The 12020-nt window shown below is 37.1% G+C and overlaps 1 pseudogene; it reads right to left on the reverse strand.

Moving 5' to 3' along the window:
* Window positions 1–462: 462 nt before the first annotated feature.
* Window positions 463–1149, reverse strand: LOC142592952 (uncharacterized; annotated as a pseudogene).
* Between the last annotated feature and the right edge of the window lie 10871 nt (window positions 1150–12020).

Consider the following 12020-nt stretch of genomic DNA (forward strand, 5'->3'; position numbering starts at 1 on the left):
TTTCCAGTTCTCTCCCCCATCCCACTGGGGAGGCAGGGAGTAAGCACAGCTGTGTGGTGTTTCGCTGCCTGCTGGGTTAAACCACGACACATCAGAATCCATTTTCTATAAATATTGTCCAATATTCTATAGTAAGAAAATTGTGTTCATCTAAACTTTGAAATACTATAAGAAACTTTTGTTCTGTGGTATTCAATATCTCAATAAGGCAGACATCTGCAGATATGCATTATGTATTGCCAGCAGTAGTTTATTACACTTCAAGGGTCCAAGATACCAACACCCATGTTTCAGCACTTTCAAACTTCCTAGGCTTTTGCACTAAGCCTAACAGATGACTTTATGCCTGGTTTTGTCCATTAGTTGCTGCTGATGTTGCGTTATGAAGACTAGACCATAATATCTGGCTAACAATGAAGATTACTGTCTTTGTAAACTGTTTACTCCTCCTGCTAAATCTCCTTAAGCATCTGATTCTTTACTTATATTGCTTTATTCCTCCTCTTGAAGTATCTTATTCCATTCATGGAGGACTTTGTGCTCTTCTTGAAGAGCTTTCTCCTGACTTCGTAGGGCCTTTTTCTCATCATGAAGGGCCTTGTTCTCCTCTTGGAGGGCAAATTTCTCCTCACTGAGGGCATTTTTTTCCTCACAAAGAGCTTTCTTCTCTTCCTGAATGGTTTTGTTGTCCTTTTGAAGAGCCTTAAGCTGCTCCTTGAAGGCCTTATTTTCCTCCCATAAAGCTACAATCTCTTGCTGAAGAGCTTTTTCCTCCATTGCAAATGCTCTTTCTTGTTGTTTGAGAGCCTTAATCTCTTCTCTGAGGGCTTTATTTTGTTGTTGGAGGGCCTTTTGCTGTTTCTCAAGGTGCTTTGTTTCCTCTGAAGTTTTCCCTTGAAGGCTTTTATTCTCTTCCCAAAGGAGTTTGTTCTGTCTTTGGATACTTTAATTCTCCTGATAATAGGCTTTGTTCTTCACAGGAAAAGCTCTGTTCTTTTGCTGAAGGTTTTGATTCTCTTCTGGAAGGGCCCGATTCTCCTTCCAGAGTGTTTGGTTAAATTGTGTCATGTGAGAGGACATGGCAGATGGGGACAGCAGAGAGAAATTGCTGATATTCCTTAAGGAATCTTCATCCTTTGAGTCAGACATTTTGCCACTTAGCTGCACCACTCAGGGACTCTGCTATGGTCCAGATGGGTGATTCCACATTTCATATTCAGTAGTCATGAAACTGAGACTAGAAGTTAAGTGTCCATAAGACTCTACTCAGAATAACAACTAAATAAGTAAATAAATAAATATAGCACTAAATGTCAAATAAAAATAACAGTAAAACAATACTGGTGTTTGACAAGTATTGTATATTTTTGCATGTGCTGAAGTATGTACAGCAAATTAAATTTCACAACTCTGAGTTAAATATAATGAAGAAAAAAGAAGGGATATTTCCTTTTAGAGTCTTAAAATTTGGCAATGTTTCTTATGAACACATAGCAAGGTGATGTGCAATTACGGAGGAATCCAGATTGTTAATGTATATCTTTAGTTGTAATTTTCTTTGCTTTTCTTTTTTACCTTTTTTCTCTTTTTTTTTCACTGTGTGATTAAGCATTTATTTTTCTAGAATTGTCACCTTACTTACACTTTAATTTGCTGTTAATGCTGTTTCTATTATAACCACCTTGACCCAGACCAGGGATGGCCTTGAATTTGAGCTTACCTTATCTTTCAGAGAAATAAAGATCTATAAAATGTATACATAAAGTGACAAAAAATATCTGTAAACCCTTCAGAGGTAGAACTGGTGAACTGTTCTCTTCGGACTCAGTTATATAAGTGAGATAAGGCACAATTAAACAGTTTTTGTTATTGATTATTCCTTATTCTACCCTGCTGGGAGAATGTTATATTGTTTAGATTAGAGTAAAAGTACAGGCTAAGTAGCATTTTTAGGATCTTAATTTCTATACATAAGACAATATTGTAATATCAGGCATGTTTTGGATATATGCCTGGTGTTTGTTAAGAAGCACTGAACAATTAGCCACTATGCCACTTAATCATATCATTCATATATACAGCTAAATACATATACACGTATACGTATATAATGAAGAAACTCCCAGATGTTCAGAGAAATTATATCTGTGGAGTATCCAGCAGGAAAATTATGACAAATTAAGGAAATCATACAGTACTTACTGTTGTGTTATCCTTGAATCAGTCTGCCATCTGGCAGCTCATGGCAGAGCCGTCACTGAGTCTATCCTCAATGATGTAATTTCAAAATGCATAGCATCAGTGACGCAACAATGAATAGCACTGGTGATCATAAAAGTTGTGACCATCTGAAGGTAAGCATAAGTATTTGTGGGGTTAGGATCCTCTAGCAAGAATGTCTTCATATTTCTCAACATTTTTTTTCATGTTTCTTCATCTATTATGTTTGTTCAAAACATTATTGTCCAGCTGGCTGAGTGGTTCTTGCCATTGGTATTGATGGCTGCCATGAAACATTTTCTTATTTAGACTTTGAAAGTGAGTTTCTAGCTCACTTCTAGCTACCTCAGCACAAATCTGGGGTAACTGTATTTGGAGTTATTTCTAAATTACAAAAATTCCATAGATTAAAAAAAAAAAAAATACATATAAAATAAAATATTAGACTAGGATTAGTATTTGGAATTACAAATGTTTGAGTAAATTTAGCAAATGTACATAGAGAATTAAATAATACAAAAGCATGATGGTAGGCTGTCTGCAATCTTCCTTGCCCCACAGGCAACATTCTTGTTTTCCAACTCAAACAAAATCCATGCATTGTGTGACAACCATTTCGCTTTGTTGGAATAAGAGGATGAATTACTTAAGACACACGCACATCTTAGATTACACCAGTAACTTGTCTACTCTTTATGAATTTTTGGGGGCAGAGGAATACTGCATTCCAACTAAAGCATAAACATATTTCCAATATTTGTTATCCGATCAAAGCAACAGATATGGTTTTTTTTTTTTTTTTAATCATACATTATGTGCTCAGGATATTAAAAAAAGAGGTGGATGAGGCACTTTCAAGTCCAGTGAGCTTAAAATGAGATTTGGTAGTTTTGTTTAAATCACTGCACACATCACATCATCTCTTTGTGCTGTCTCTCAGCTCTGTCCTGTATGTTAATTAGGTAGGGAACTGAAATATGACATGTAAAATGCTCAGTAATCCCAGGAGATGAGTATACACAACTCCCACTGAAAATTTTGCAGGATGATCAGCCCTCTGAATGCTTTTCTCCAGGATATTTGATTCCCCTGCCTGCTCATGCAAATTAAATAGGCAAATCAGATGAATAATACTGAAACCTATAATATCAAACAAGGCCAGTATCTTGGGTTCATGTATCTTTCCAAGTCCTTTTCCTCACTTTAGCTCCTCAGGAACAATTTAAATCTTATTTCTTCCATGCTTATCACCAATATAAGTCTGAACAGTACAGCTCAGTTAATTTTCTCTTCTGCTCCCTTAAAAATGTCATTGTGATTAAGCAAAAATAGTTCAGGTAAGTCAGTACCTGTTGTAGGTGTTTTCGTATTAAAATGTGAAGTTTAAAGTAACAATTGTTATTTTGGCATGTAGGCCACTTTCTTTTATAATTTAGAAATATTAGTAGTATGAAAAAGCTGTCAATTTCAACAAGTGACAAAGAATAAGGCAAAATTTCCTCCTCAGGATCTCCTGGGTCTTACACCCCTGATTTCTCAGGACCCTGCACAAGAAAAGAAAGAATAATCTGAACTTGGAAAAGAGAATTTTATGAACCCAGTCCATAGTTGGAGTAAAGCAATGCAGCTATAATTACACCAATAATGATTTCCTCCACTAGAAATTCTTAATATTATTATTGCATTAACGAAACAAAATTTCTAAAATATTAGGTATTCCAACAGTTAACAATATTTATCAGAAAATACAGAAATACAGGCTAGCTTGCAATATTTTTTAGAAGTTAAAAAAAAAAAGCATCTAAAATCTTTTTAAAGTTTTGCTTAAACATTCTTGTATGATAACTGTATGGTCACACTGCTGTTTGCTAATCATAGAGGATGTGAAATATAGCAGAATTCTAAGAGAACTCAAATGAGTAAAAAGATAAAAAAGAGCCTTTATAATCTTTCAGGAACTACATTTTACTATTGTAAGTAATTCTTGTAGTGAGCACTATGAGCAAAAGCAATGGGAGTATATCACTGCAATGTAAGGTGCAAATGCTGATTTCAAGGGGACAATGTCTGTAAGACCTAATATAACAGTGAAAATAATGGCCAGAACTATGATTTCAATTTGCCAGTTCTTAGTGCTGGTTGTTCTGACTGGAAAGTAAAAATTATGTTTTTCAAAATAAAGATTTAGTCTAGAAATTTTGTATTACAGTGAAACGCAACAATCCAGACTTTTTTAAGAGAGCCACTCTGAGTGGATGTATAGCACAACAGCACACATGGCATCCATGAAAGATGCAGAAAAGAGATTTGAGTTGCTCTAAGCCAGGCAAAAGCTCAGATATAAACCAGTTTCACTTATATCCTTTTTGAATGCCCCCACCACTCACATTTAGCTCAGTGGAAATGAGTAGCACAGCGGGCATATTCTTAACTTTTCTGGTGACACTAGCTAACAATTCTGATCAATCTTTGACTGCTATCTGAGAACAGCTAGGCCTACAAATAAGTCAAGTGCATGCAATGAAAAAAAGCATAGTTCAAAAAAATAAGCTTCTAAATTGGAAATCACACATATTTTATAGCTTCTATTGCATATGCCAGTTGCTGTTGGATAAAACTAAAAACTCAGACTGGAACCTAAAAACCTAACTAGCATATTTGGCCCATCTGGCACGTTTACTATTCGGACAATTTTATGCTGATGTGGCTTCTTTTTTAGGTCATTCAAACTCATGATTTTCTCTCCCAAGTGGATATAAAATTTATGTTGTTGCTTCCAGGAGACTGAAAACCTGGACTAAGACAGATCTTTGCTCTACCTGCCAGAGATTAGCAGAGTACCGCAGAGAGCAAAAGTTGATGGTGCTGTACATCTGTGCATTCAACATTTGGTGGCACTAAGCCACTAGTCTCTTTTCTGCATGACCAACTGACTAATTACTGTACTTGGCCTTTTTGAGTCCCTTCAATTAATGCAATGTGCAGTTGCACACAGTGATGGAGTCACCCGTACAGAACAGAATCTGGGCCAGAATTAGGCTCTAAGTCCCAGAAGCACCTGTTACAAATACAAAGTGTCCAGATGGTCTGGTCTTTGTGGGAAAGTGTCAAGAATTGACTTATCTGTCTGTCTTACTTTTGGTTTAAGGTCATAAACATGATTCTTTTGAAGCAGAAAGCCAATCACATTTAGGGAAAAAAAAAAAAAAGAAAAAACAAAGAAAGAAAGGAACCTTAGGATAAATGAAAAACCCTCGCCATTTGTAAATCTTAATAACCCAGTGGAGCTCATTTTTATCATGTTCTGGGCAGGCAAATGGGATTAGCCTGTGATTACAATGCAGCCTTCAATATAATTAGATAGATTTATTTAAACACAGCTGTAAACCATAAAAATGCTAAATATTTAGTGATCGTAAATTCCACACTTCGTAAATTCAAACTTAAACCTCCAATCAGCTATTTTGCTTTGGTTTTGTTTAGAAACACTAGAAAATATTGCTCTTCTTTTACTCTCTTTTTTATGGATATCAGTTATTTGAGTTTATAATGGTGAGGAGTGTTCCTGAATGCTCATTTGCTTTCTAACAGTGCATTGCTTCATTCATGAGTGTCTTTCCTCCTTTGAAACATGACATTTGAGATCAGTGACTCCACTGGCAATAACCATAAAGTTTGCATCCCATGCCTTCTCAGCTGCATGAGATGGAGGAAGAAATGCAGAGTTTTGTGTCAGATCCTGAAAGCAGTGAGCATATCTCAAACAATAACCAGGAACAATGGCAGTCATGGCTTCCTAAGAAGTCTATTTTAATAGAAAAAATCATGGACAATATTAGCAGCACTAAAAGTAATAACTGTTTCATGCATTGCTGAAAGTTCTTCTTTTCCTACTTTATGTCTCTGCTTCTTTCCTTCCTCCCATCCATCCTTCTGCCCTCTTTCTGCCTTTATATAGCTGCTTAACATGACAAAGAAAAGAGAGAAGGGTAAGAGAGAAAAGGAGAGAAAGAGTGAGATGAGGAAGGGAGAGAGGAAGTTGTTTCAGTTGAAGGAAAAAGTGAGAAGGTAATAAAACATATTTTCTGCCCACCAATCATTTGGCTTGTATCAAATATTTTTTATTCCATTTAGTGTCTGTAAACTTTAAAAGCCTTAAACCCAGACTGCTATATCCCTGCATGTTCACTTAACACAAAAAAGAACATCACAATTAGCTTTCTGAGTTCCTAACCCTACTTTGAACAACAGTAGTAACTGATGACAGTCACATTAGAACCACGCCTATTTTTATTATTCATAAGTACTGAGATAATATTGACTACCATAAAATGTGTAAGAGACATCCAATGTTTTCAAGCCTAAAGTACGATAGGTAACAGCTACCACCAATAATTATGGATTAATTTTATTTTGTAGTTGATGTATTATTTTCCTTGGATTTTTGGGAAGCTGTAAATGTATACTGAACAAAATTTCTGTATTTTCAACAGCTCAAAAGACATATGCTACTTGAAATAAATCTTCTAAGTGAATTGATTCACATGACGTTTTAAAATTTGAACATTAATCAGTATTTTACCGGATTTTAGAAGAACCTTTTCACAGAACCAACATCTGAATTTTAAAATGTGAAAAGAGCATGGAAGTGGCACAAGGAAAGGATACTTTTCATATATCCTGAGAACAGAGAATGCAGTATTTGATCTCAACTGTAAAAAATGATAGGAAAGCTAAGCTGCTATATTTGTTAAAGAGGTAGAAACACAAGACAGTGAAATGTTGTTAACATGTCAGAAAGGCTGAATCATGCTTCATTATGCTTCATCCTCTATTTACTTAGAAAACTGATGAACTACTGCATACCCTAAGTTCTAAGAAAGAACAGTGGATACACCAGTGAAGGGTTACAAGTGTGGGCTTTTACCTGGGCATTTTCTTCTAACAGCATTTCTGTGCTTTCACTTGGTTGTATCTGAGCAGTCAGATGTGGGACAGAGCTGGAGTTCAGAGCCACATATGTAGGCAGGTGTGCATCGTAAGGGAAAAAATATTATGCCAGATCCAACAACCTGACAAGGTGAGACTGCTGCAGCTCCATGATCCCAGGTGCAAACCGTAGCGAGGCTGAGCATGTATTCCCAGTAGGCATATGCATATAGAGCACACATATTTACCACATATATACATATATATATGGTAGACTGCACATATCAAGACAGACACATTCAGCCCTCATACAAACACAGACACCACCAGCAGACTCATCCCGCTCCCCTCTTTGGCTAATCAGGGTAGTCCACAAGTGAGAGCATATATATCTACACCCATATGCACAAGGTGTATCCCTCCAGCAGTTGGGCTCAAACACAGTCAGCTCAGTAGCTGCCCCTGGATCTCAGTCTCCCTGGTTATGGGCATTTGGACACATGAACCCCTGAGGCCATAGCCCCACTCGCGTTGCTAGTACACCCCCCCTCACTCTCTCCCTTACACACACACACATACACACTTGGTCAGGACTCTGTTGGTCCCCCAGTAGTCAGCCTCCCGTGGTCTTGCTCTTCGACATATACACACATCCCTGTCTCCCAGGCCAATTCATCTACTCTCTGGCTAGTCCAGCATGATCTTTGGTAGTGATCACACACTCACTTGCACACCCATGTTCTCTACAGGTGCTGACACCACTAACGCAGGGGCCTCATGACCCCAGGTCCCACCCCAGTGGTTGGTTGATAAGTCTACTCAGTCCAGCCACATGAGCCACATGGGCCCTCCAGCCTGTGATCTGACTCCAGTTGCTGCACTAAAACCCCCATATGCGCGCGCACACACACACACACACACACAGAGTCCCTCACCAAGGAAAGAGTTAGAAAGAAATTTAATATTAAAATAGGGCAGACTGTGCTGACCAGGTGCAGGACATGGCCAGACAAGTGTACTGGCCAGCAAACTATTTATACATGACTGGGCCCTTTTTATTCCCTTATGCATCTGTTTTCCCACCCTTGTTCCTCCTCAGATTACCTAGATCCATTTTACTTCCTTTGGTTCCTTCTCAAAACATCTCATAGTAAGTCCTGTGCACTCCTGAAATGCTCTCCCCCTGCAGCCATAATGGGTCCCACACCCCCAGGGCAACAACCCGCCTCAGTCCAAAAGGAGTCCCAACATTGTCTTGTCTTGGTAGGTTTCACACATGAACACGGATTGGGTCTGAGGCTCTCCTGGGACAGCCCCAGGACAGGGTCAGGCAAGGTATTCCTTCTTCTGAGCCCTTAAATTGGGTTCATGCCTGCCTTTGTGCACCTGCACTGCTCTGGTCTTGTGGACATGGGCCTTCGATGGGCTGATGGGCTGATGGCTCTTGTGATGGGCCGGAGAGTAGCCAGGGCAGAGTATTATTTGGGCTCCCCCTCCAGGTATTGCGTTTCTGTGCTCTGTTGTGGGTGTGCAGACAAGCTCTTACTATATAACCTAACATGTATACCTGCTGACACACCCACACAGTCTACTCAGTAGAGTCTGCTTCTAGAAGCCAGCTTTCTCCACTGAAAAATACAAACTGACTGAGAGCAACTGTGAGTAATCATAACTGCGAAAAATATGTATTTTAAAACCACCAGTTGTACTGGACGGGTGTTATTCTGCTGAAAACATGTCATCACCCATACAATTGTTTTAGAGCAAGGAATATTACAAGAATTTAGCTGTATTTTAACATGACTAATTATGGAAAAGACATCTATTTATCTTCCTAAATAATAACAGATAATAAATTATCTTCCTAGTTCCTTACTGCAAACCACATATATCAAATAAAGATATCTATATGTTTATATATATATGCTATTTTATATATACACACTAATATATATATACACACAATGTAATATATATAGATATGATTATAACTGACAAATTAGGTGGTTTCATGTAATTTTTTTTTGTTTTCATCTCACACAGAGTGAAATTCATCCCACCTAAATTCTGATGTCTAGTAGCTAAGCACTGAAATACAAATAAGTCACTTTAGACTTTCTTCATAGTCACTTCAGAGAAATACAAACCTCCAGGGGGAGATATATCTCCTATTAACATAAGCATCTAAGAGAAGTAAAATGAATCACTACTATCATCTAGATGTGCTTACTTTTGTTCATTAATCCAAGCTGACTAGCTAAGACTCAGATGTCTAGACTTCAAGTAAATAAAGTAGTTTGAATCCAGCAGCATGTAAGACAAAGGTAGAAAGCAGCTGTCAGAGAACATGTCCACATCCATCTCAAATGCCAAAGTTTCTTTTATTACATCTTTTCTATAAGGCAAAATGTAATAAAAGAAATTAAATGTTGATAGCATTTTTCATTTCCTTTGAAAATGACTTTGTGAAATTCATGGACATGGGCACACAGGTCATTTAAGAGAAAAAGACCTAATTTACTGGAACATACCAAATCAGTACCTGACAGAGAAAAGGTACTTTTGCAGTCTCTTCCTAACTTGATCCGACATAAATATGAAGGAAGAATTAACATCCTGAAGCATGTCATGCCTCCACTCCTACCTGTTCTATCAGTGACGAGCTCAAACTGTAGCTCTCCTCATCATTCTTAGTAATCGCATAAGATCCTTTGCTCAAAGATGCACCTGAAATCAAAATCCTCATTTAATAATACTTCCTTTAAAAAGGCATATAACTTTTCTAGGAATCATTAACAGTTTGCTACACTCAGAGCAGATAGTACCTCTTCATTTGCTTCTGTCTTTCCAAATAAACACCATGACAGAACTTGAAATCAGATAAATACCCTACATTTGGATTAGTTACATAGAATCCTTTCACAGTAAAATGGGTAATTACAAGATGTAATTCATCTCATCCTAAATTTAGCATCTGAAGTAGACTGTATGAATTGTTCCTCATTAATTGTTCACCTTTGAATACAGAAGCCTAAATTGACTTGCTCAGTTGTAGGTATATACTTGGAATCTCACCCTAACTGTCCTGAATATTCTCCTCTACTTGGTATAAAAATCAGTATCAGACTTTCTGTTTGCTGAAGTCAGTATTTCACTGAACATTTCTTCAGATGACAGTCATGGGACCAAGGAAATACAGGCTTGGTTGTATACAGCAGACCAAATTTATATGCCATATACAGAAGGTATAGAAGTCTAACTAAATTTAATTAGGAAAGTTTGTGGATGAAGGTTTTCTACAAAAAATATTTGAAAGAAGTTTCAAATTTGATGAAACATAAGCGAAATTGCTGGCAGACAATTCAAGGTCACTTCTAAAAACTTTAATGAAGGATGAAACTTATTGGATTTGTAAAGGTGATTCCATGTTTTGAACTCTTCCATTTTATACTGGATTGATTTTATAAAAACAAACTCATATACCTAAACCCAGGGTAATTACGTTCATACCCAATCTGTACTACTTACTGCATTGTTTTTATGACCATAGTACAGTTTTCCAGTGCTTTTTATTGCTCACATCTAAGAGAAAACACAAAGGAACATTATTTAGCTTTAGAAAAGCCTGTGAAATCTATATGCATGAAGTAATATATATAATTAATTTGCCTGCAACTGCTGCCTTAATTCACGTATATATTTTTCTCACATCAAAGTAAGGAAAGTTTAGGTCTGAAACTGACCCTTTCAATTCATCAATACTTCAATAAAAATTATGGGAAAAAGTAGTATAGAATTCCTCCATAAAGTAGGCTGTTTTATGTAAAAAACAGTAACAATTTGTAAGCTGTCAGTATTTTGCAAAATCTTTTAGTACCACTGACTTTCTATGACTTGTAAAATTTGAAAGTACTTTGGGACATTGAAATCATTGAAGTGGACCTTCTCTATTCTTGTTTCCTTCCTCAATAAACAAACAAAACCAAACAAAAAGAAGCAACCGCACTTTCCTTTAGTTAAGCATCTCTTCTTCCATAACTGTCTTTCGGGGGGGGGGGCGGAATCTAGTTCCTATTTACTCTTTATTTTAAAGGACTTACCTTTTACAGATTTTTTTTCTGTACTGATTTTTTTTTTCAGCTCTGCAACTGCAAACTTAGAGAAACCAGAGCTGTACATCTAAATAATTTAATAGCTAACCTGTCACCTTTATTCTCCTGAGTCCTTTATATTTTTTCTAGTTTCCTTTTACTGCTGCTGAAGAGAAGGCAACCCTTAGCAAGTGTTACCTTCTAGAGCACCTCTTTAGTCGTCCTATTGTGTTAAGGGCTGTAGGCATCTAAGTAGTCATCTACTCCTGCATAAACAACACACCTTCAACATAATAACAAACATCCGCGAAAGGCTTTAGGTCATTTCTGCAAAGGTTTTTAAGTGGTTAATAACAATACAGATACATTCTTAAATCTGAAGTTTGTACTGGAAATTTTAGAAACATACAGGTATTATATACAAAAAACCTTCTCAAGTGTGAGGATATTATTAAAGCAACTTGGTTTCCAGAAGAATTGTTTAATTGTTTTTAAATGTTCAGAACAAGTATCTGTGTATGCGTTCAGAGGCCTGACAACAGTCATTTCTGCTTAGCTGGGGATGTGATTTGTCTCTAGGAGGAAGTACAATGCAATAATTACAAAGGTGAAAAGGAAAAGACTGAAAATTCTGCTTCTGTTCCCCCTTCTGTGTCAGGCTCAGACCTTGCAGCAGACAGTTCCCTCTACCTCTGGGGTGCTCAAGTATATTCAGTGGGAAATGGGCTTAAGCTGCGCCAGGGGAGGTTTAGGTTGGATATTAGGAAAAATTTCTTCACG

The sequence above is a fragment of the Pelecanus crispus genome, chromosome 1 (assembly GCF_030463565.1).
Source record: "Pelecanus crispus isolate bPelCri1 chromosome 1, bPelCri1.pri, whole genome shotgun sequence".
Lineage (NCBI taxonomy): Eukaryota > Metazoa > Chordata > Aves > Pelecaniformes > Pelecanidae > Pelecanus > Pelecanus crispus.